This window comes from Corvus cornix, chromosome 4A, assembly GCF_000738735.6.
Source record: "Corvus cornix cornix isolate S_Up_H32 chromosome 4A, ASM73873v5, whole genome shotgun sequence".
Classification (NCBI taxonomy): Eukaryota; Metazoa; Chordata; class Aves; order Passeriformes; family Corvidae; genus Corvus; species Corvus cornix.
The window spans coordinates 4,489,803-4,515,603 of NC_047058.1; the positions used below are offsets into that span (position 1 = coordinate 4,489,803).

The window sequence follows — 25,801 nt, forward strand, 5'->3', positions numbered from 1 at the left end:
TAATTCCACGTACTACCCAAGCATTCAAGAGTGCATCAGAAAAGCACTACGAACCGGAGGATTGACAAGTTGCTAATCCAATCCTCTGACAGTCACAGGGTGCCATGTAAAAGAGATCCTTTGTTCTTTAAGAGCTGATTGAGTTCCATTAGTATCCATATTCAGAGCCCTGGGCACAATATTAATGCTAATACCGTTGTTACGGAGATGGAAGGCCGTTAAGAATGAACAATAATCAGCTCACAATATCATTGGACATATTCATGCAGCTTGTACTGGGGTGAGATCTGATAGCTCTAAACCTTTCTAAAGAGAAAACGAAAATCCAATTAACATCTTCTGTGTAAACCTCCTCGTCTACTTTCACTGGAGATGACCTTGGGCAGCTGTGTTGCAATTTTGCCAAAACCTCAATTATGTCTTGAATTCAGCGGTGGTGTTGGGTTTTGCCCAAACAGAAGGCCTGGCCCTGCAGCTCACCTCTCATGCTGGGGAAGACTTGTTCACAGAAGTTCCCTCAGCAGCCTTTGGCATGCTCTGAGCTGAGCCGTGGCACAGACGGCTTCGGGATTTACACGTCCTTGGGGGTGTCCAACCCAAGTGGTGAGAAAAGTCCTTTCCTCCCCCTCTCCCGCCTCCTGTCAAAGTCCCAGCTCTTAGATCACAGAATGGTTTAGGTTGGAAAGAGCCTTAAAGACCACCTAGTTCCAGACCCCAGCCAAGGACAGGGACATAACCTGATGTGGCTTTCCTGGGTACGGTGGGTGGCGAGCCCTGGCCAGTGGTCAATCACACTGTGCTTGAAGGATGTGGTGAGAGCAGGAGATGCTCCAGGTGCCCTCTCCTCTGGCCCAAAGGAAACGGCAGCCCAGACCTTGCAGCCCAGTTCCCTGGACCCAAGGGTAGTCCAACCTGTGCTCAAAGGAAAATCTGCTCCTTTAGAGCAAAGGTTCCTTGCAATCAGTTTGAATTGAACCTAGAAAAATCCTAATTATGAGCAAAATTTAGCCTGACAGGACAAAAAATAAGGAGTATTTAATCTGGGACAGGACAGGAATTTACCTGCACTCAGTGCCCAAGGTAAGGTGAAGAAGCAACTGCTGTGGAAGAACTCACAAAGAATTTATTTTTTATGTATTTTACTGTCCTATCCACTCAATATTTTTTATTAAGCCAGGAAGCAAGGGTAAGTTTCCACAGCCTGCTCTCCATATCTCTGCTTCTCTGACAAGCAGCCTGCAACGAGACTGGCAGACATTGAGCCCTCCTCTTGGTAACCGCACGGCTCAAAGCTTCCATGGGCGACATCATCCATCGCCAGGTCTGGGCCTAGTCACCACGAGCAGGATTCTGCAAGAAGTGAGGATCTAGATGGAAAAAAGCACATTCATTCCCAGGCAGCGTGGACAGCTTCTGGACATAAAGCTTTTCCTTCTCCTGACTGTACAATCCACGGGGAAAGAGGTAAAAGACTTGTTACTGGCTGTGCTAATGCCACGGAGATGTTCAACATGAATTGTAAGTTGTCTTCAACCTGAGTCTTTGTTGCAGCTGCTGTCAACACCACAAGTGAAGATCCCAAAATATAAAGCATTTTGAACTCTTTCTTTTCATTTCCTTTTCACTATACCAGGATGATACTGCCTTATCTCAAAGACACACTCGCATACTTGCACTCTATAATGGAGAAACAGCACTACATACAGGTCCCTAAAAGTAAACACTAAATTCTGTAAATCTTGCATATAATTAGAAAGATTCCTCTGCATTTATTATTTTTTTTTTCCCAAGGCTGTTACTGCTTGATTTGGCTGTCATCTGTGTCACTTCTATGGGAAGGTTTTCTATGCTAGAAAGGGAAAATCAGAACAGCAAGCTAATAACTTGTTACAACAGGGAGACTTAAGGCAGAAAATAGTGAAGCAGAGCTGCTGATAGCACTGTGGTGGCTGTACCTCCTCCTTAAGTGGAACAGGTCAGACCCTTTGTTTTAGAGGGTCTCTTTTGTGAAAAACCAGCACAAACCTTGCACCTGATGGACACAAACATCAGACTGCAAAGGAAACAGCTTCCCTGTAAATATCCCCAGCCCAAGACCAACAAATCAAATTCAGTCTCAACTTTATAATTTTTATTTAATTTCCTAGTATATTAATTTTCACCATTTGATTTCACTGATCTGTTGAGTCCATTTCAGCTGTGGCCTTTATTCGATTGCTTAATTGGCTTAGCGAAGCCTGGATGCACCAGCTCTGCAATGGGCTTGCTTGGTTTCTGTGTGTTGCCTGCTTGCTCTTTCTTGTAAGAGCTATAAAAAATAAACAGAACTTATTTCACATAAAATGGTGGTCCAGCTTGGAAATCCCGGGGCAAAGATAATCTCAGGTATATGGAGGGCAGTCTCTAGTCTGGTTTCATCTTACCTTGTTCAGCTCTGGCACTGTTTGAACGTTGGCATGTGCCCCTCAGTACAACTGCCCAGCTTGAGATCAGTGTCCAGGCCCAGCTTGGCTGGGGCAGGAGCTCTCATTTGTGGGGCTGTTCCTGCTGGTAGAAGCAGAGTAAGGAGCAGCTGGTGGCAATACCTTCTGCAGAGACAGTGAAACTTTCCCGTATGCTCCACTACCATCCTCACACCTGAGCGAACCCAGCCCCTGCTGCCGCTGGGATTTCAGCACGCTGATGCAATGCGCTGGCATTTCTGAGTTTGCTTCATTTGCATTTAAACAATCAAGTGTTTTAATTAAAATGCATAAATGAATCATCCAGTAGAAGCCCTATCTCCCATGTTATTTATTTTTTATATTAAACCTTCAATTTGATGGATAAGCACTGCCATTGGTCATTTCTGCTAAAATGATCCCATCAGCAGTGAAATATTTGACAAATCTGATGTTAAATTTTTCATCTCTAGCTTTCAGCACTTGTGGTCCATTGAGATAAATAGTACAGCTCACACTTTTGATCTATTCTTTGAAGCTCTCTGGGACCAGCTCTCTGTTAAAGAGGGAGAGGCACAGGTCAGGGGATGGTTTGAGATCCAAACAGTGCACTCCTTATGGCTCTCGGACTTTGCCCAGCACACCTGCAGTGATGAGTGTCCTTTCCTTCTTCAGTGTGTTCCATCTGTGACAACTCTCGCTTCTTTCTCTACAGGGACAGAATTCGGGGGTTTGGCACTGATCTGTTGGTAAAACAGAAAGTAATGTGGACTTTGACCTAAGTGAAACCCATTTTATGATTTTTTAAAAAAAATTATTATTTTTACCCTGTAACAGTGGTACCTGCAGTGATCACAGAAGATCCTCCTCCTTCTGGAGCACACTACTTTGCAGCATGGCACTGCACATTTAACTCCAAGGAAAGTAATTTGTCCCAAGAACTGCATCCTACAGAGAATACAGCAGAAAACACTCTGCTGGTAGCTTCTCTCGGAGGATTACTGTAAAACTAAGCTAATAACAATGCAACATTCCTTCAAAAACTGAAATCTTGCTCACATGCTAAGAAGCTGTAAGAGTAACAGCATCATCTGGTGGCTTCTGCCACAAAGAATGGATTAATCGATTTTTTTTTTTGTTGTTGTTCTACTTTCATTTAAATTCCTCATCTCTCAGGTGAGGCCAGGTCCTGAAGGAATGTGTGAGAGGAAAAACAGACGGAAAATGATAAAAATGAGAGAAGGTAATAATGAAATCCTCAGCTATACTGAAACATTAAACTGCATCTGAATATCTCAGATCTTTTTAAAAGGATTTTTTAAAGAACATTGAAAAACACCATGCTCATTGAAGTCAAGCTTCATTTACGGCAATGCCAGATGGGTTGGGATTTTCGAAGCATACATTAAGAGCAGGAACGACACTGCTAAAGGCCTTGAACCTTAGATAAGGATTGGTATAAACCTCCACAAAATCTTAAGACAATTCCTTTTCATCATTTCTTTTGTAAGTGCCAAATCAAATCCTTCCAACTCCTCCTGCACCTTCCTTTTGGAATTCCCGTTATTGATCCTCTTAACACTTGGAGAGGTGGTGTGTAAAAATGAGATGAACATGTATTAGTTTGCAAAAGGGTTTCCACTGTGCAGAAGTGGAATAATTATGAGGGTAAAACAGGCTAATCCACCACAGCTTACATTTGTGGTTAGTGCAGTACCAGAGGCTGAATGAGCCTGCCTGAGGTATTAAACCACCCCAACGTCACCGGGCTGAAGTATTCCCAGAAATGTCCAAGGTCCCCGGAAGAAGTTTCCCACAACCCAGATGAAGCACAAGGGCCATACTAGCCTAGGGAACTCAACGACTTCAGGATCAGTTGTTTCAAAAGCTTATTAACAAGGCAATAACATGAACATTTTTCCTTCTGGCTTTATTGGTGCGCAGTGTCTGTTTTGCAGTCATATAGTTTCTGTCCTATCCTTGGCAGTTGTCTTCTTTGTTGTATTCTTACAAAGAGAGAAATATCAAAACATTAATTTAAGCTGTCACAATGCAAAGGGCTGACAGTCATATAAAGAATTATCATTGTGGCAGAGAATGGAGACAAGTTAGTGAAGGAAAATTAAAGTGACTAGCTAAACAGAACCAAACTTCTTGAAAAATCTAGGATATTGCCATGACAATTCAAATAGCTCCAACTTTTTCTTTTTGTGTTTTTCAGCCCTTTCCTACACAGACTATTATCAATCTGATGGGGAAAAGAAAGAAAAAGAAATTACTTCATATGTATTCTAGTTTTAGTGAAATATGTATTTCAAAAGGGAAGATTCATCCTGTACCAGTTTGTGCAATAAGATAAATTGCAACTAACATCAATCATTGTAATTTTCCATAATTGTAGAAGTCAGACTGACCAAGATTACAGCCTGTCTAATCCTTCTTGCTAATGCATACAATATAGAAATGTTTCTTTGTCCTATCCAGGTCTCTTCTGGAAAACAAAAATAATTCCTTTTTTACCAAACAATAAGATTCCTACAGGTGGTGGCTCAGGGTATCAAATTGCTTTGTATACTCCTAAGAACAATTTTAATTAGTTTACAAATAAGAAAAGAAGGAGACTGGCGAAAAGAAGAAAATAACCACTTCACTCCTGTGTTCTGCTTTTTGACTGTAGCTCTTGGGACATTTTACTCTGTCTCTGAAGACAGCAGGAGAATGAGACTCTCAGGGTGCACGTCCATGCCCAGCAAGCCAGACCGCTGCACTCTGACTCGCTTTCTCTGGGAAAGAAAATCAATGGACTCTTTTTCATAGGGCAAGTTTTCAGCAGGGAGAACAACACTTCTCTGTGCTCTGGCCTCTCATCATAAGCTGCCCTCCTCATAAGAGGAGGATGGCAGGAATTTAATGCAAAGAGTTGGTGAAAGTCCACATCCCACCTTGCACACAAGTGTCCGCTCCTTCCAGCGATGGCACCCGCGGTGTGAACTAAGGCAGTGCAGTGGCTAGCAGATCGGATTACTAATGAAGCAGGAGTCCACAAGATTGCTTTATACAGTCTAAATTCATAACTAATTCCCAAACACACAAGCAATCACTGAGTTTCCTCAGCTAGCACATCAAAACCTGAGCAGAACACCAAAGGCTGAGCAAATCAGTCTTCCCAAGGTGGATGAATGAGAGGCTTACATGAGTAATGCCAACGGGACAGAGGCACAAAACTCCCTGTGGATGTAAGGACATAAGATCCTTTCCACTTGTTCATCATCCTTACCTGTCCTTAAGCGCTGTAATCCTGGAATTAGGCAGGCAGGCTGTTTGGAAGCTCCACAGTAGGTTGTGTGTATTTGCAGCAGCAGCAGCCACTCAATTCAATCAACGCCAAGCCCAAGGTGCCAGCACTGCCTGCCAGAGCAGGCTGGCCAAGGCCTGGTGTGGCCCTGCAGGGCTGGACCCTCTGCACGGTGAAGCCACACCTAAAACATTGCAGAAAAAAAAACCAGGGAAGGACTGCAACGCTATTATTCTCCAAATAAATCAGATGTACATTATGAGTTGGGAAAGCAGACAAGAAAACACTTAGAAATGTAATAAATGTGAATAGCTGCAGTTACACAAAACGTAGCTTCATACCTCTAATTGTATCAATTATTTTTTACGATTGTGATCTCAAAGATGTTAAGTCTTGCTAAGAAGATGTATTTGCAAATCACTTTGATTACCATGAATAGTGGGAATGTGTTTAAAAGCTTCTACATATTCACTTTGGCCCTCTGATCCCCCTTTGCAGCATCCTGAATCAGCTGGCAGAACACTAGGCTCTTTAGACACTTCTACTTGAAGCATTCAGACAATCCTGGAATTATTTGGGCTACTCAAATGCAGAGCCTTTGTCTAAGCTGTCTTTTCACTGATCCCAGGGCTCTTATGACTGATTTTGATTTTCACATTTTTCTCTCTCTCTCATTTTTTAATCAGATATGTTTTACTGTGAGGAAGCATTTGACCATTTACTACTGTATTCTAAGAAATAAGCCTCCTACACCAAGCATTCAAGGTAATTTCATTTCTGCAATAGAAGGTATAATTGAAGAATCATATTTTCAATGTAAGATACTGTCTAAAACTAGGCCCTGGCATGAACCCTGGTCAACTATATACAATCCCCTTTAATATGGCCTTTGATAGCATTCATTTAGCACTCTAGTGCAAAGCCTTCAAAAGGGCATTGAATGAAATGAAGTTTCCAAAAGAACCGTAATAGTAACAGAAGTCTCTTTGAATTAATGGCAATCTTAAAATCTCCACTGCTTTGAAGCAGTGTATTAATCCACAATGAAAATGTTTACATAGCATTTAAAACTACAAACAGGATTAGCAAAGAACTTCCCAAGGACAAGGTGTATTCAGTTTGATTTTAAGAGTGAAAGGAAAGTAGGAGGGCTCAAATTAGATTGGGGGAATCCTACCCAAAACATATTTGGCCTTGGTCTTCAGCTAACATATGTACAGCCAGTCCACTCCCCCGATGGAGGGTGTGCTGTGTTTCCCCAGGAAAAGTTCTGCCCTTTATAATACACAGAGATTCTGGATCTAGAAAGGAACAAGCAAAAAGCTTCTGCAGGACAGAGAACAAAAGGCTGCCAAAAGAGAAGCGCCTGCCTCCTTGACTGCATGTCCATGAGGACCCTGGTCCTAACTGGAGAGAGTATTTCTCCTCGAGGTTTCACCTTCCTTTATTCCTCCTTCATGTTCTCTTTTGGGCTGAGTGGAGCTGCAGCACCAGATCTACTCTTACCATCACTGCTCACAGAGCTTCTGCAGTGCTCTGCAGGGTGAGTGAAGGACAAAGGCAGCCTGGAGTGGAGGTGAGCCTCAGGAAGATGAGACAATACCATCTACAAATTCTCTGTCTGAAAGGTGTGCCTTAGGAAGGCTCATCCTCACACAGCACAAAGTATTTCTAACCCTGGTCCGGTCTCTGGCTTTGTTTCTGCAGCAGGTCTGGGCTGCCCTGGTGCTCACTGGGCTGAGCATGAGGTGAAGCCTCCCCACCCTCCCTGTCCTGCTCCTCACTTTTAAACTTGCCCATCTGCACACACATCTCAGCACCTGCGCCAGGGGACCCTGTTTCTAAAAGTGAATTTAGAATGAGATGAACAGGGATTGTTTTGGGAGCAAAGAGCAAATCTCTATGAAGCCTTAAAACCTGTCTTAGAAGACTTTGATTGCTCCAGGGTGTATATGCCCACATGTATGTACTTCTGCAGCAAAAAAGTGCAGCAAAGATGATTAAACATGAGAGGAAAAAAGTGATTAGAAAGACTAGCATTGTTTAGTTTACCAAACACAAGGGTAAAAGATGATATAACAGAAGCAGAGAGAAGGGGCTATTTATTCTGTTTTCTCTGAAGCACAAATATGCATGGAAAGGTGAAGGAAAAATGCTGAAAACATTCGTGAAGTGTATAATCAACCCTGCAACTCCTTGCTGCAGGATATTAGGCAAATTTCTCAGAAATATTTCTAAATGTGTTTGATGTGACAAATAATAAGCCCCAGTTCCTGAGGTGAAGGAAAAGCAAAAACAAACCATCTCCCCAAAGTGGAAGGACGCTTAGTCCCTGTCCTTGTGCTAGAGATGGAATTTTTGTCTCCGGAGGGGTGGCATTATTTATTTATCAAGCGCATGATATGGAAGCGCTCGTTTCCTTCAAGAAGGAGGTTCTGTAGAAGGCAATTAAAAGGGTCAGCAAATGCAGCTGTATGAAGCCATTGCTTCAGATTTCTCCCAGAATACATGAACTTAGTAATGGTGAAGTGGCTCAGGTTTACTGATTTTGTTCTCAGCTGGTTATTTTCCCCAAAGATCGTCAACAACAGCTCGGTAACAGTCAAGGCTGCAAACGAAAATGGAATTAAACATATCCACGTCCTTGGAAAGTTCTTGTTTCCACACCCTTACGTACTCTAAACAAATATTTTTGCTGTGGATACCACCTATTTTGGGTATAAAAGGGAAACTGCTGTACCTCCAATGTTACTCCAAGTTAGCAGCAGTGGAACTGGAGTTTTAGTGGTGCCCATACCTGGGGTGGTGGTGGGAGCACCCAGGAGGACGCAGGTCCAAGGCAGCCTGGGCTGCGCTGCTGCCGCTGGGTCGGGGAAGGTGCTGCCATGGACAGAATTAGTACCTGCTTAAAATGTACGTGGAGAACAAACTGTCTTTTTAAAAAAGAATTTTAAATGCTACTTCTGGCTTATGAATAGTTTTCTTGCAACTGTCAGGCCATCTGCTTGGAGAGGGGTCTGTGCAGTCATGAAAGGGATCTTAAAATATACTCTCCTCATAAACATCTTTTGTTTGGAAAATCCACATGCATCACATAATGCAGTAAATGGCAGCACAGGCTGAAGTGAAGCATTCTTAAATGCCGAGGAGGCAACCTTGGATACAGCCCCCCCTGTTTCCCCCCCTGCCCCCCCATTAATAAGCCTGCTTTAAGTGCACCCTCAGACATATTCTCGTACAGCCTCAGATTGGCAGCACCCACCTGCTGGGAAACATGCTAAGAGAACTTCCTTGGGTACATCCAAAATACCAAACTGGCTTGTGGGCAGAAAAGAAACAGGCTCCTGCATAGCAGCTCTCTGAGAGATTACATCATTCTCACAGCCAGTTTCTGCCTACACTGCACCACCTTCTGTGGGGTGTGTGTGTGGAAAAAAACCCCAGCGTACATTCGTGTGCACACAATCAAAAAGGCCAAATTAGGGCCTAGCTCTAGCATTTCCTCACTTTCACGAGCTTAGGTTTTCGGAACTGCTTGGTATGAATGTATACAATACATACATATGCACACAAGCATTTATTTGGTTTGCATGCTTAGAATATGAAATTGTGTGTATGAGTATGTGTTATGCTTTCTTTACTTTTTTTCTTTCCTGTTTATTTTCATCGCTCTTTGGTCATTTTTTGTTTACCCGCTTTTTGTAATTCTAATGTAAGTTCAAATACGCAAAATGCTAATTTTCTTTTACATAAAAATGTAATAAAACTTTCTGGCTTTCTTTATAAACAAATTTCAGCAGGAAGGTTGATGGGATGCTGTATACCAAGTAAAGAAGAAATACTGTTTAATTATCTTCCATATAAAATCCAATAAAACGTTCTGGCTTTTCTTATTTTTCTGTACTGGGGATTAACATCAGCGTCTTTGTGATGAGAAATCTGCATTCATGGCTCCTCTATTTAGATTTAAATAGGAATTATAGTTCTTGGCAAAAAAGGATCTGTCAAATATCACAGCATTTGTGGCAGGTGGTCACTGCATTGCTTAGTGCAGACACTGCCTGCTTAACCATAGCCTGAAGTAAACATCAAAAGTCAATTATTCTCTTTGTAAATATTTTATTTATATTTTGGAGGCTCACAAACATCTTTTCAGTGCTTGGCTGAGGCCTTCCTCCACGGATCATAATCCTACTGAACCTGCATTTGGATGGTTGAGAATGTGCTTAGCAATGCAGGGGCACCAGCATAGCTACCAGCATATACTGAGTTTCATAACCCAATTCTCTGCCTGGAAACCTTTAATGACTTGGCTGGGTTGAAGTGGACAGAGCTGAAACTTGTCATGGTTGTTACCCATAGCAGCTGCCAATTAGCACGACAACCATGTATTATTTTGCCTTTCCTCAGTTAAAATGTATTTTGAATATAAATACTGCAAAAGAAAAAAACCAACCCATGCAGGGTCTAATTCCTTGGATTTAATGCTTTGGGGGTGGGAAAGCAGGAGGTCTGGTTCAATAGCCAGATGAGCATGTGCAGAGCAGCCCTGCAGTGGGAACCTGGATGCACACTGAGTAGCAAATATGGAACAAGAGCTGACCTCTGAGGGTCAAATGCCTTGAAGAAATGTCTTGTTGCAGGCTGAACCTACTAAAACAAAGTGACAGTATCTGGCAAGTTATGCATACATGGCAGAATCTCTCCCAAAACCACATGGTGCAGAAAACGTCTGAAGATGCTGTTACACATTTTAGATCCTTATTTGAACTCTGTCTGAACCCTTTGGGCCATTAACTAATCAGATCATCTCATTTAAACAATGTTATAAAAATAATCAAGTACTTCTGCCTACATAAATATACTTTGAATATATTTACCTTAAAGAAATAGGATTTTCTTGGGTATTTACTCCTGACATTTGGGGAACAGAAGGAGCACAAAATGTTAAGGAGGAGCAGAATTCTCTGAGATGGGGCTGTGGGTAATTTTCCCTGTAAGCCTGTTTGGTGGCAAGTTAATTGACTCCTACATTACCCAAGCTGCAATGTACTAAAGCACTGGGTGCTCGTTTTCCTGCACTATTTGCCTGGCAAAGGCCATCTGTTCTATCCCATCCATCCACAGGCACAGCCTCTATTGTTGTAACAGGATTCACATACACGTGGATCAAGGCAAGCATGTGCCTCTGTTTTGATCCCTGGAAAATGGATTTTTCGTTTTCTTTGTTTCTTTGTGCTCACCCAGTAATAATACTTGTCATCTGAGAATTCATATTGATCTTGTCATTGCCTTAAAATTGGATGACAATTACTATCTTTGTCAAAATTCGATCTGATGAAATGGCTCCAATTAGGAAGGAAAAAGAAGGAATCCATCACAGCAGGGAACACTGCATTTGGCTTTAGAGTAGGGAAGCTTGTCTTAAAAGAAAACTGAGAAGAAAATGGGAACAAGCATGACAGAGGTTAGGATGCCAGCCTCAAAATCCACAGAAATTAGGTATACATGTGAAATGAGCAACCATTTAATTTTTGCAGTCCATATCTGTCTGCAAATTTGAGTTGAAGCTCCTCTGACAATAAATGCCAGTAACTGTTGTTTTCACTTTCTGATCTGGTCAGACACACAGTGGCAGTTGGCACCAGACTTCCTACATTTTCAAATCCAGTTCTGATTACCAGTATAATTATAATACATTATCAGGAGTAGATTTGCTGAAGTTCATAAAATGATAACAGCATAAATTACATCATTTTTCCAGATACTGATCTCACCTTGAAACTAAAGAGGTAGTGAAAGAGTTGAAAACAAAAGAGCAAGTGCACTTCCATTGCTACAGATGTTGGCACTAAAGCAAACAACTTATCCATGCTAATTGCAAATAAAATTGCTCTAATTACAGATTTTTTGTTTATAAAACAGCCCTAAAAATTAGTGTGTGCATTTGTGTGTGTGTAGGGGTGGGGGTATCCCTTTCCAAAACAAAGATGTTTGTTTCATATTGAGTTGATGTTTTGTCTGACTGAAAAAGCCCTGCCAGTGCTTTGTTTCTGAGCAAGAATGAAGGGTCAGGTTCACCTGTAATTCTGGGTTTTACCTGCGAGCTGGAAGATGGATGCTGGTGCTCAGCTCTACCTGAAGGACTGGAAGCCTCCACCCACCGTGCAGAATGATCTCAGCTCCAGGCCGTTCTTGCGTGGATTTCTCTGAATCAGCCCAGTAACTCTTCACAAACAAATGTGTGTTTGGATTTGTACAGGCACGTGAGCTTCTGAACTGGGGACTGCACTGTTCACCTCCCTGGAACATCACATTTCCCCAACTACATGGAAGAGCTCCTCAAGACACTGAGAGAACCCAACCAAGCACACCAGGCCTTTAGCAGGTGGTGACTTTCCAGGCTAAAAAAGTGGGATTCGTGTGATGCAGAGATGAGTCACCACACCTCACCCAGCAGCAGGCTCTGCTGAAGGAGGTGGGCGAGCTGGTGCTCTTCTAGCAATCTGGGTAGACAGAATTTCCCTTTCCCCAAATCCTTCTCCCCCCGCCTCTGTTTTCATTAGCTAAACATACTTACTGACTCTGACCTACATTTGAAACAGTTCCAGAATGCAACAGAACTGTGTTTCTGGGGAATTTGATATTTGCTAAAAATTTTAATCCAACCCATTTAAAAATGTTATATGTTAACTGAGCAAACACAGCAATCAGAAAAGTATACAAACCCCAAGCAATTGTCCTGGACTTGTTTACAGCACACTGCTATTAATGAGCATCTGGGATGAGTATGGGATCTCGTACTATGGATCTCATGATCTGTACAATAATGGCTGATTTTAATTGACTTTTGCTTCATATAGCAAATCCCAACTGGAGAAGTTCCAGGATGCTGCTAGTGAAGAACTGTGGGCGGGTGCATGTTTTGAAGTGATGGTAAACATTGTGACATATACTGTGTGTGCCACATATTCTCATATGCACATTTTGACTTTTGTTGCCTTGGCTTTCACACAGCATTTCTAACATAGACATTCCTATTTGCCAGTTTGAGTGGAAATCTGTTAATATGTGAACACTGCTCGCCAGCATGCACCACCATGGCTGGACTCAGCTCCTCTCCTCTCCTCTCCTCTCCTCTCCTCTCCTCTCCTCTCCTCTCCTCTCCTCTCCTCTCCTCTCCTCTCCTCTCCCACGAGCGCCCAGCCCCGCGCTCACGGGGGCTCGCGGCACCGCGGCGTCTGTGCCACAGGACTGGCAGGGCTGTGCCAGGGAGGAGTGCTGAGAGCTGCCATGGGAAACCACAGCTTTGGGAACGTGGAGCTCAGCTCAGGATGATCCACTGATTTCCCATGTAAGTCACAGCACCGAGAAGGCCTCGCTCTTTTACTGCTGCGAGTTCTGTTTTCCTTTCAGGAGCTGCTGGTAGCTAATGCCAAGTTTGGCCAAGCTGTTTTAGCACTCGGAGTACTGTGGGTATTAAAATACCTCTAAAGGTCTGGGACTGTGAGCCAGATTACCTGTATGATGTATTTTAGTGATTAGCCAACCCTTCTGCTTGAACTGAAATTTGTCCTGAATCCACATCAGCTCTTTGGGAACCTGAACTCAGCCAAGATTTGCACAGGTTTTTTAATCTGACACATTAAGAAGTCCCTGCTACATATCCCATCCTGCCTGGCTGCAATACCGTGGCCAATATTAGACTAACAATTTGGGTTTAGGCCCTTTCTACAAAAACATTTGCATCACACAGAGCAAAGCTGTAAGGTATTTATAGGCACTGGAGCTATGTGTATCCTCTCCCTGGCAATAAGGTGCTCCGAGCACAGGGAAGGTGCTCTGCTGCTGTCCACACCCCTGCCCATTTCTCCAGAGATGTGACACCACTGCAGTAGCTTCTCCACTTTAGCCCTGAAATATTTTATTTGAAAAAGGAAGAAAAAAAGTAAGATTTTAAAAAAAGAGATACATTTTCCTCAGTGCAGCAGAACCACTTCTCACAGAGCCCACCTGGTTGTCAGACAAGACTCATGCAAGAGAGATTTGCATGTGCGAGGAAACCAGTGTGAAGTAGCTGCTCGAATCTACTCTGCTGCACACAATGGAATAAATGCTGGTGAATGGGTGCTGCTGCGAGGTAATACTTCCACACAGCCAGTTCTAGAGTTATCCAGCACACTGCCTTGCCAGGAGCCTTCTCTGTATTGCAGGAAGCCATCTGTGATGGCAGCTAACGCGGGCAGGGAGCGGGATTCCCACCAAGGCACCGTGGGCAGCGCTCCCCTCCAGCACCCGCTGCCAGCAGCAGCAGCAGCAGCAGCAGCAGCAGCAGCAGCAGCAGCAGCATCTCTCCAGGCTGGGGAGGGCCCTGCCTGCCAGCCCCAGAACCACCCCAAATCAACGCTGTGCCTCTCACCTGCTGTTCCCACGCTGGGTCCATACAATCTCCATGCCTTGCTCCATGGCAAGGAGCTCCATGGCAGGAGTTGCCGCAGTGGTGGTGGGAGGGGTGATGGATCATTGGGAACACGTTATCTAAAGCCCTGTTTTCGGTCCTTTTAACATAAAATGCTGATTGTTTTCATTGATCTCTGCTGCTTCTGGTTTTATTTTTCTTCCTCTATCTTCAAGTCTCTATCTCAGGTCTCTTCCTCTGCCTAACTATTCATTTGCTGCTGAATAATCATGTGTCTGTGTTTCTGGGAGTTTCCTGTTTTGTCCATCTTTCCATTCTATTGGCCATATGTCTTTTTCTCGGTAGATTTTTCCTTATTGTGCAGTGGCATGTGGCTATCTGCTAATGCCAATATTACTCCCTGAGAATTCTTTTTCCTTGCATCATCAAGGATTTAAGTGGAAAGCCTTCAGCACAGTGCAAATTTCACTCCTGAGAAAATCCATCTTTTGAGGTAGCTGATTTTAATTAAAGAATACTCTCTCTCCCTCTCTCTCTCTCTCTCTGGATTATACTTTAATTTCAGTTTCTATCACAACATTAGATACTTCTTAGATAAAATGTATTTTTGTCTCTTTTCATCCGTGATTATCTGTAGTTCTTAGACACTTGAGGTCAGCAGCTGGTCCCCAGTTGATGTAGTTCAGGAATAATTCTATTCAAAGGAATTAATTCAGAACAAAATTGGTTTTAAGTTCAAAATCAGGCAAAATATTCATAATATTTCACCCTTATTACATATGTGAGAGCAAAACTCTCAGAAATATCAGTAATAGCAATCGTGGTAATAAACAATAATCTCTGAAGTGTGTAACACCTTCCACCTGAGCATTTTAGACATGAATGCTTTACGCTACTGTCGTATGAAGAAATGCCATTATCCTAATTTTACACAAGGGGAAAAGAGGTGACAGGAATCTAAGAAAGCAGCTGAAAGTCTCATAGCAAGAACTGAGCCTCCACCTCCTGATCTCCTGTTCCTAACACGCTAAGCGCAGAGGGAATCTGTTCCCAAGGGATATCAAACTGAGGTCTTGAGAGTTAATAGTTATGAAAGAATCAACACTCTTCAAGCACAGGTACAGTTTGAGTTTCTGCCTCCATCATTTTGCCAAATTAAGACTGAAATATTATCGACATCATAACTTCAATTGTTTATGCATGATAAATTTGCACAGTTAAACAATTTCCAGATTTCTCACAGAAATGGATGAATGTAATCCTGGGCAAGGGAGAGCCTTGCTGCAGATTTAAAGCTTTACTGCTGCAAAGGAAGCTGGAGTAAAACCCTGCCACTTCTGAAGCCAACGTCAAAACTTCCTATTATGGCAGAAGCGGGATTTTGGCCAAGGTCCCCACGGCCATGAGGACTCCTCCACACCCAATCAGGGCTTCTGCATGTGGAACAGTAAGATACGGGTGTGCATGTACATATGTGCATGAATGTGTGACAGAATGCAGGCAGATGCATATAAACCCACACAGAAATGATGGGATGAGATGAGTTCAGGCTGGCAAGATGGGGTTGTTCTATTTTCTGTGTGCTGAATGACACACAGCAAGTTGTTAAGTCATTGCACCAGCCATTACAGATTTTTCCCCCTTCCTTTTGTCTGCTTTTTCCTTGTTTTAATGCTCCCTCCAGCCTATGCACAAGGCAGATATGTATCTCTGCTTAGTCATGCATTTCTGTGCTGAACAGAATTAAAGAAAAAAATATGTATGTAGGATAAATGTAGGAATAAAATGTGCTCTGGCAAAGTGCTTTAAACTGCCTTTCTGCCAGTAAGCCATTAATTTGTGCTTCTTTGTTTTCTCCAAGCTCAGAATAATTCCCATCTGCCTTGACTCACTATCTAGCTCAGAAAGGAAGAGGTCTTTTTTTGAGCATGGGTGAAACAGGAAACTTTATGCATAAATGAAGAATGAAGCTTGGAATTCTGGTGTTTCTACCACTGGGACCTAAAATAACTTGAGGTCCTGCTCTTTTAATTAATTTCATTATGATGAGCCTGCCTCTCCTGTTCTTGTATTTTTTCCCAGCTTTTGTGTTCCTGGTCTGCCTGCAAAACATATGTATTCCCCTTCTTCCTTCCTGCTGAAGCTGAAGATGCAATCACATCTTTGAACCATCTGGTTTTTAATTTATTATTCTCCCCCATTGCATTGATGGGCTCTCTCGTTTTTCTGTCAGGGTAACAAGTTGGCTCCTGTTTATCTAAGATATGTTAACACGCTGTTCCTCTTCTGGGCACTCGCTCGGTCTATTGTATCTCCTGAAATTAAACACCGGGGACTTTTCAGTATTATTTTCTTCATCAGAACAGAGAATACCCCCTACCTTTACAGCCTCTCTTCCTCCTTTTGTTGTTCCAGTGAACATTTTATGACTCTCGCTAAATTTAGGTTAATATCTTATTTTTCTGTCCTCTCCACATCATTCCCAGGATGATTCACTGGAGCCTGCCTCGACATATTCCTGTGTGAGGAACCTGGTGAGGAACCCACTCATGTGAGGCCACAGAGCCTTCAGGATTCCCCAAAGGAGGCACAGGAATCCCTGCAGAGCTCCTGGTGTGTCCCCACAGGGCAGGACACAAGATTTGGGAAAATCCTTCCATGGGTTGGTTCTCTCACCCACAAAATGAGCAGCTTGGAGCAGTGGGGCCCCTCACAGAGCCATGGGCAGCTCCTGTCCCTGCCAGGGGCTGGCAGCCCCGAGCTGTGACAGGGAGCAGTGCATTCCCAGGATGGCTGGGAAGTTCCAGGTAATCACAGCATGGAGAATAATGTGGATTTATATTTGCTACTTTACTTTTCTATGGTACCTCCCAAGAGCCTTCTGAGGCATTCCATTCTTTAATAAGCTGAAAGTGCTCCAAGATTTTTCTAATGGAAATGATATAGGAGCACACAATGTTATTATTAAAACCTCTCCCTTTTTCTCTAGGAACTGCTAAAATACATTTACAGTTTATATCCTTTTTGGTGAGCATTAAAGTTTCTAATTTAAAATAATAAAGCCTGGTTTGCTCACTTTCTTTCCCTTCTATTTCAAAAATATAAAAACCTGACAGTTTTCTAACTATTCTTATTTTGCTGAGTGATTTTTGGATTTCAATAAAAGTAACACTGTGGTTACAACACTTTGTGAGATAAGCAAAGAGATTTTTTTTTACAGCACAATTATGGAAATTTCAAAGAATCTTATAAATATCCTGCTATTTGCATATATGAGATAAGCATATTTTAGTAATGGTTATGACAGGCTAGCAAGGAAAATGTGTGGGACAGCCATCCAGCAAATACATGCAAACATGAGGGGGTGTCTGTGCACTTCCCCAGTGAAAGCCATGCTCAGTGGGCGCAGGATCCCCGGGAACACGTGGAGCTCCCCAAGGAAGGGACCACCCCTACCCTGTGACTCAGTTTCCCCGTGCTGGTGCAGGATCAGCACTATGTCCTTAACGCCACAGGGCAGGTTGGTCAGCCCAGTGGTGAGGCAGGAGTTGATAGCCCCGCTCTGGGTTTTGCTTGCCCTCAGCAGGGTACAAAGGCTGGGGCTCGCCAGGCCCTGGGGCCAGCGGGGCTTGGTGCTGGGGACACGGGGACCCCCGAGCAGCCGCTGCCTCCCTCTGCCACAGCCCTCACACCTCGGGGACAAGGAGCCTCTCCCAGGCAGGTCACCTCTGCCAGAAGGCCAACACAGCCCCCAGTGCTCCTGAAAAACCAGCTGAGGCTTCAACACACACCCAGCCACATCTCCACTGAACCTCCCTGAGAATGGAGCCAGAGCTGCTTTCTGAACTGAACAGTGCTTTTCTTCTGTTGTTTGCCTTTGTATTTTTAAGTTGGAAATTGCTCCTCTGGTTATGCCTCAGAGCTGCTGGGAAGCTCCTAGAATTAGTGTGGCAATTTTCTCAGTCCTTTGTTGAAAAGGAGGAGTCCACATAGAAAAAAATGCACTGGCATTCCAGCTGCATAAATAGCATAAATCACTGTCAAACAAAAAGACAATTTAGCTAAAAGAAACCCCAAACAAACAACCCCCTCCACACACACTTCTGTGTCCCCATTAGAACCACAGGTTTCCATTCTGTAGATCTCCCAGCCATCTGCTTGGCCCTTGAAAGAGTCCTTGAGAAACCAAAAAATGAAAACCACTTACTTTCCGAAAACTAATCTTGGCTTCCCGGTGCCTGGCTTTCAGGGGAGTTCCACTCGAGGCTTGATTTCTGTAAGTGCAGATACTCAGTATGTCCTGAACAATTAGATGCCTTTGAGGATGTTGAAAGCTAGACATAAAAAACCCAAATCAATCCAGAGTCTTGTTTGACAACTGACACTACTTCTAATGCAGGAAAAAAAAAAAAAAAAATCCAACCACTAAATAAAATAGTAATTAAAAACCCCCCAGAAAGCTCAAAACTTAAAACCTACCAAATTGTTCCTTGACTCTTTAGGTTTTAAACCATACATTTTTTCTACACATTTTTCTTTAGCCTGCCTAGAAGAAGTTACAGAGGTACAGATCCATCTTTTTTCTTCTCTGCTGAGGCAGATGACCTTTTTCCAGAAGCCAAAGTCCCCTGGCTTGTGCAGCACAGCCAGGGACCTTCAGGAGGTTCACTGAGGGGTGGTAATGGTTTTCTTCTGGTCCCTGGTGGCTGCAAATCCTTCTTCCTTGCCAAAAATTTGGGCAGAGATGGGCTGAGAGCATTACCCAGAGCCTACAGGTTCTCTGAGGCCCATTGACTCAGCCTCTGGGCAGGAAAGGAGTTATGGCACGAGGAGTCTGACTGAAGCAGGAGCGGGGCTGGAGCTGCCCAAACTGCAGGCACTTCTGCTATAACTTGTTCCCGAGCTCTCACAGGAGTCTGTCCCTTCTGTAAGGGAGACAGGAAGGATTACAGGCAACCGCTGCCTCCCAAGCACCTGATATTCACAAGAAAAATAGAAGAGCAGGGGAAGGGGCAGTTTTGCCTCGTCAGCTAATGATCCTTGACTCTCTTACTTTGTGTTTTTGGTAGCAAACAGAAAGAGGTCACACATGAAACTGTGGAAGTGTGAGGTGTCTTTATTAAATATATCAATGGAGTTTATTAAATGGAACAGGCAGTACCGGGTAGTGTGAGCCAGCGCTGGATGGGCTCGGGGTCACGCCGGCCTCCTGCCTCGGTGTCACCGGCGCTGGATTAATGCTATGAGCTCACAGCGTGGGCCTGATTAGAAGGCCGGGTCCCAGTTGGTTTTACCTCTGCCCTCTGCCCAGGCTTTGTTTGCAGCGTGAGCAGGGAGCTTTTCAGCTCATCACCCGGGCCACGCACCGAGGGCTTCCCCGTCCGGCAGGAGCTGCAGTCCTGATCTCCTATCGTCCGTTGATTGTTTGGGCTCTGGAAGAGTCTTCCTTTTTGAAGATCTTTTTCTTTATTTTTTTTAATCTTCCCCCCCACCCCTTTTCTTCTCATTTTCAACTTGCACCAGGAGGGCAGAACAGAAGAGGCTGCTCAAAGACGTTTTTAGCTTGCTTCCTCTCAAGACATCCTAGCTCATGGCAGAAGAAACAAGTTCCTCTGAGAGGAAAAAGACCCTCCACCATAACAAGGCAGTTTTCCCCTTCAGAGCTGCTGGATTGCTTGGGCAGGCTGGGGAGGGCCGAAGATGGAGAAACAAAGAGCAGCGCAGGCTGCCACGAGGGGTGAGGGAGGATGTGGTGTGATCCGGAGGAAGGCAGGAGGGAGGAAGGGATTTAGCATGATGGTGATGGCTGTGTGATTAGAGGTGACAGGAACAATAGTGCATGGCTGTGTCTACACTGCTTGTTAGACACACGCCGGCCTCTCAGGAAAGGGGGAACGCAATACTTTTAAATTAAAGTGGATGGGACTGTGCAATGGAAGGAAGAGAAAAGGAAATAAAACATAAGGACTTTCAAGCTGTTGGATGAGCTAGTGTTTTTCTTCCAGCCACAGGAAAGCATGACTGGCTCTGGGAAAGTGAGGCTGATGCAGCTTTAAGCCATCCTTGTACATATCCAGTCGTGGATGACCGGGGAACTCAGACACATCGGGGATGCCGGCCAGAGATCTCCACCTCCAGCCCAAGCTACTGCCCAGTACTGCTTTTACCCCACTGACCATCTGCCCTGCCCACAGAAAGTGCTTTGCTCTGACAGAGAGGGTGCAACCCAGTGAGAAGATGTGGGTATCTCAGGGAGCATCCCCGACAGCTCTAAGTGTGAAACACAGGCAACACCACACTGCATGCAGACTGTGCACGCATCGTGGGCGGAACAGAAAGACCCCAACACCACCCAGCCCTGTTCCCAGCTTCAGCAACACTGATGCACAACACAGCTGGAAGAGCAATTCTTACCCACCACAGCAGATCCCTGTTTCTGTGCTGATCCAGGTCTGGTGATGGTTAACACTCACTCCTTTCTGTCATCTGAAAAGTAAAGACATCTTTCCTTATGGCTTAGTGCTTTTCTGCTTTCCAAAGCTTTGGCTGTGATTGATGAAGGTGCCTGACATTGTCAGAACTCACTTGAACTAATAAACAATGGAAATGCCTTTATTTGTGCTAGTGCCAGATCCATCCCACTCGCAGCCCAAGGTGCGCTCTTTCCTGGGAGCCCATGATATACTACCTGAGCCCCTACTCACCATTCTTCATGTTGATTATTTACCATTTTCTACCTTTTATCTATTCTATGAACATTTTGCCCTAATTGCTCAGCTATTTGTTGATTATCCTGCTGCAGTCGTTTGTCAGATCCTGTTATTCATTAATCTGTGAGACCCTTCGGTTGCTATTCATCTGATAAGGAAGTTTTTACCATCAGTCCTCTCAGAATCATATCTCACTTCATGTCAAGGTCTTAAGAGGAATAGAATCATGGCTGACTGCAGTTGTTTGTGGAGTCATTTAGATGGGAACACCACATCCTGGTTTTTGCCAGTCACCTGTACTAACTTCCTTAAAGCTTCCTTTAGAAGCTAAATTCTTCATATCCTGAGGTTTGTGGGCATTCTGCTCTGTGCAGATGCTGCTTTGTAACTAGATAGGGGAAAAACTTGTTCAGCAAAATGAAATCCTTCCTCCTCGTTTGCTCAGTCCAGGGGGAAGCACAGCTGACAATGCCTATGGGATTGCTGCCACTTGTACTGAGCGAGGTGAGCCCTGCCCCGCTGCTCCTGCTCCTCTCCGCACGCACTGGAGCACATCCTGTGCCAGCCTCACTCTACACCAGCCTGACCCACCTGTAAAGCAGATTTCTGGCTTATGCGGATGTACTTTGACAGAGGCAATTAAACCTGCATGGGCCACTGCACATCAGGAGGCTGCAGTACCTGACTCCTCTTCAGCAGCCTCCACCACTGGAGCACAGAGCTGCTCGTGCCTCGTGTCCCGTTCCAGTCTCACTCTCCCAGTCACGTCAGCGGCTGCGCTGCCACCCAGAGCTCGATAGGCACCATCCTGTGCTGTATTGAACACCTGGAATTTCAAGGAAGCATGACTAGGGTGTTGTGCCACTGGCCTTCCTCCAACAAGATAAGCCAATTTTTCTGATTTCCAGAGTAAATATACTCATTCCTTTTGACAAGGAGTTGCAGTGTCAGTAAGATTTGAGATGCACAGACAATAGCCTGGAACACGGTATCTTTCTTTTTGTGCCAAATTGGCACTTTTTTCCCTGCCTGACAGAGGCAAACCATGCATGAGGAGGCTTCCTGGGTCCAGACAGCCCAGCACTGCAGCTTGGGCTAGGCTGGCTTCAGCTTGACTGAGCTGCCTGCTTGCCTGCACCTTGCTCTCATTGCCTGGTTTTCTCTAAAAGCTTAGCTGGAGGATGACTCACTTCAGTGAACATCAGAATAAAATCCTGCATACAATTAAATGTGCCGTACAGTGCTCTTAGCTAGGCAGAGCAGTGGGGCTGGGCAGCTTTGGAATTAATTCCACACTCTGTTTATCAGGAGCCTGGCCTTCAATACCTCGCATTGCTCCTAAATATTTTACCTCTTGTTGCACTAATTGAACCTTTTGTCTGTTGACTTTCAATCCTTCCTCCTGGATTGCAGCCAAATCTTCCAGTCTGCTGACACTCTTGTTCCCCAGAATCTACCCAATTCAGGTGTGAGCCACATCTGATGTCACACACCTCCTGGACCTGCAGGCTAATTTCTCCCACATTTAGGTGATGTGTATGTGACAGATCACAGGAGCTTGTGAAATCCTTGAGGAACTCAACTGAAATATTTTTTTTTTCCCTCCTGAACTGTAAACCCCAAAATTTTACCGATGTTTCTCTGTTAAAGGGCTAAAGAAAAATGCATTTGCTAGATCTATGGCCAAAAACCACTTAGCTCCTTGTACTACTGCAGCCGTAATTTCTGGCATTTTAACAAGAAGAGGTGATGTTTGCAGAGTTACAGCATTTAAAGCTCTGAAATCCGCAGTCAGATGCATCTTTCTTTTTCCCTTTAATACCAGCCACACAGGGGAATTACACACACTGGGTCATTGCACTGGCACTCCTTGATCCACCAGCCTTTTTGGGCTCGCTTGGGTACTTACATCGCTTCTGCAGTCTTGGATCAAGCCCTGCTATTAAAGCAAAGGCATTAATCTTCCCATACTCCAACTTATCTCAAGCTTATACTTGCAGAAAGGTAACTGACCCTCATCCCAAGCTGTTCTGACTATTTCAGGAGCCTTTACAGGAAAACATCATTTTATAGGTAAGGTAATTATGAGTCTTTCTATTTCTGTATTATCCTTGCACAGTTAAATCTAAACTAACCTATTTTGTTTAAGGAACAGGCTGCTGAAAAGCCCATTTTTTATCCTACACGTGATGCTGAATACAAAAACCCTCAGGCACACTCTCCAGTAGGCAGTCTGCACTGGGGTGTGTGTGGGGCAGAGCTGAGACACTCCCTACACCACGGGAGACCCCTGTACGCTTGTGTCTGTTGGGGCACCTTACGGGCACCCTCACTCTTGCAAAATAGTAATTTCAATAGTCACTGAGGCACCAGAATCTAATAACAGCTTGGGCTCCCAGTAGCTTGTTTTTCATTGCTGTGGTACACTTCTGCCAATTTATGCATTAAGACACTAATGGGTTTTATATTCCATCCAGCCAGATCTTCTCCCAGGCTCTAGTTCCCTCCAAACCCTATTTCATGTCTACTTCAAATGCCATTTCCAGGATTTATCCAGTCCAGACAGGATACCCTCTGCCTTCCTGCAGGCAGAGAGCCACAAACTGTAGGACAGTCAAGGGCCCTCTCCTCCTCCATAGCTTTGGGTTTGTTTGTCCTTTAGACCCTGAGCAGTGAAAGGAATTATTACTGGTACAAATTGTTTTGCCTAAGAACTTCTAAGTTCCTTTTCTTTCCACAGAATCCTTCCAGTCCTCCTGGCACATCCTTCCACCCCTGCCTCTAATTTATGTTAGTAGCATTCCCAGGTCCTATAGTCATGACTAACATCCAGCAGTACAGTTGCAAATCCCAGTTCATTATCCCCCAGAAACAGTGCAGCACATACACCAGAAGCCATTTTCTAGGAATGCAGTCCTTCATCTGTTTTTCTTTTTTTTTTTTGGTGGCTTTTTCCAGCTTAGGCTCCAAACCAGATCAAATCCCCAACACTCATCGCAACCACCATAGGCTGGCCTCTCTCACCACTTCTGGAGCTCAGTGTCAGGCAGAGCACAGAGAGTGTGCAGTCAGCCAGCTTTACCTCCAGCTTTTAGCAGAACTGGTCTAACTGGGATGTTCACCTAAAGCCACAATCTGCTCAACACAAATATCCCTATCTGAAGTCCCCATTCCATGGTGAAAGCTCAGCCTTCAGTGGTAACCAGCTCCAGTTAACTGAGTCTCTCAGTGATCTCTCTGTCCCACCGGTCCCTGTCTCCCTGAACTAACAGCATCCTTCACCATGGGGGATCCTCCTTGCCTGTATCCTTATCATGCAAAGGAGCATGGGGGTCCAGGGTGTGCTCTGGGTGAAACAGGACCATTCCAGACATCTCCAGCCCAGTCACCAGGATCACTGCTCCTCCTCCTGTTTGTACTGCAGTCAATATATCCAGTCTAGCTGACAACCTCTGTTTATTTTTCTTACTTGCTTTCTCACTGGAGTCTCAGAATTCAAGTGTTCTTGTCCACTCTATGTGGCAATGATTTGATTTCTGTTCCTGCCCACTCAGCCTCTCACAGCCTCGCTCTCCTGGACCTGACTGCTGGGTTACCACCAATCTGCCACTGGTGAAATGCACCCTGGTGATGCATTCAGACACCCCCTTTCCCACCAGTGCAGAGCAGAATAAAAATGGCTTGGCTGATAGCTCTTTTACTAAAGGAAACTGGAGAAGCTGACAAGTGCTAGTGCTGCCTTTGCACCAGGCAATTTTGGGGCATTTTTATGAGCATTAAAGTACTCAAATGCCATAGTCAAGACCAAGCCTGCCAGTGGTGAGTCCTGTTCAGATCCCTGGATGGTAGGTGGCATCTTCTGGCTACTGAGGAGGATTGTTCATGCTCTATTACAGCCTTGGTTTTTTCCTCATATTGCCTGGTTTCAAAGGCAAACACTCCTGGTCTGCCAGTCCAAGCCCTTTTTTCTAGGGCTAACTTTGCGAATATAAGAATGTCATGACACTAAGTGCCACTAAATGATCATTCTGTGAAACAGGTCCCAGTTCCCAACAGTTTTCCAACCTACTCGCTTCAGACCTACCCAGTTTCTTCGAGCTGGCAAGAGACTGATTGTGTGACTAAACACGCACAAAGCACTGCAGCCAACATCACTCTCTGTGCCACGACCCTTCTCACGAATGATGTCCTTACCTTAACCCTTCCTTGCCCATCCAGGCTGCACAGCTCCTTCACAGACATGCTGTTGACCATGTGAAGCACACAGAAAATAGATCTTCCTGCCCTTCCCTGGCACAGCCCAGGGATCACACTGCCCATCCCTGCCTGTCAGCCAGGGGCTGGCGGCTGAGCTATCACACAGAGGAGCAGCTGCCTGTGAGGGTTTGCCCTCCCCGTGGAGTTACCTTGCAGTTTGGGGGTCCCTGATGGCACTGCTCCCTCTGCAAGCCGGCATGGGGAAGTCGTGATGTCCCGCGCTACACTGTGGCAGCGACGCCGCATGTACAGTGAAGGACTCTGTGATTTGTGGTGCTATAAAAGCTGAAAACCTCCATCATTGCCTTTTATATATAATTGAAAACACAATAATTGACTGCAGTGTCAACTGAAGAAGGCAGCAGCCCCTTGGAAGCACACGCAGGCGTCCGCGCGCACTGCCGCCCGCCGCCAGCCAGCCGCTGCTGCATGACTTGTCTTAATAGAAGGCTTAAAATAAATCAGAATTATTTCCAGATTAGAGGGGAAAAAAATCCTGTGAAGATGCTTCAGTCAAGCACAAAGAACACAAAGAGAGCAGTCTCTTTGCCAGTCAGCACAGCATTTGCTTTCCTCTGGTCCTTTGCTCTCCTGATCTCCTCCTGTTCCCACAAACTGGCTTCATCTTTTCTCTGCCTGAGACAGGTGAACATACAACATTGTAAAGCTGCTGCATCCA

General features: G+C 44.6%; 2 long non-coding RNA genes across 2 annotated transcripts in view; one reads left to right on the top strand and one right to left on the bottom strand.

Moving 5' to 3' along the window:
- LOC104691318 overlaps nucleotides 1-9,629 on the top strand; it is a 38,164-nt gene extending 28,535 nt beyond the window's left edge. Inside the window, exon 4 of the long non-coding RNA XR_002046132.3 lies at nucleotides 1,236-9,629. This is a non-coding gene — a long non-coding RNA (uncharacterized LOC104691318). The remainder of the gene's footprint in view (nucleotides 1-1,235) is intronic.
- Nucleotides 5,842-20,757, bottom strand: LOC109145012. Its single transcript, XR_002046131.1, has 3 exons — nucleotides 20,570-20,757; nucleotides 18,363-18,489; nucleotides 5,842-5,920 (listed from the first exon to the last, which is right to left on the bottom strand). It is a non-coding gene; the product is annotated as an uncharacterized LOC109145012 (long non-coding RNA).
- Nucleotides 20,758-25,801: the final 5,044 nt, after the last annotated feature.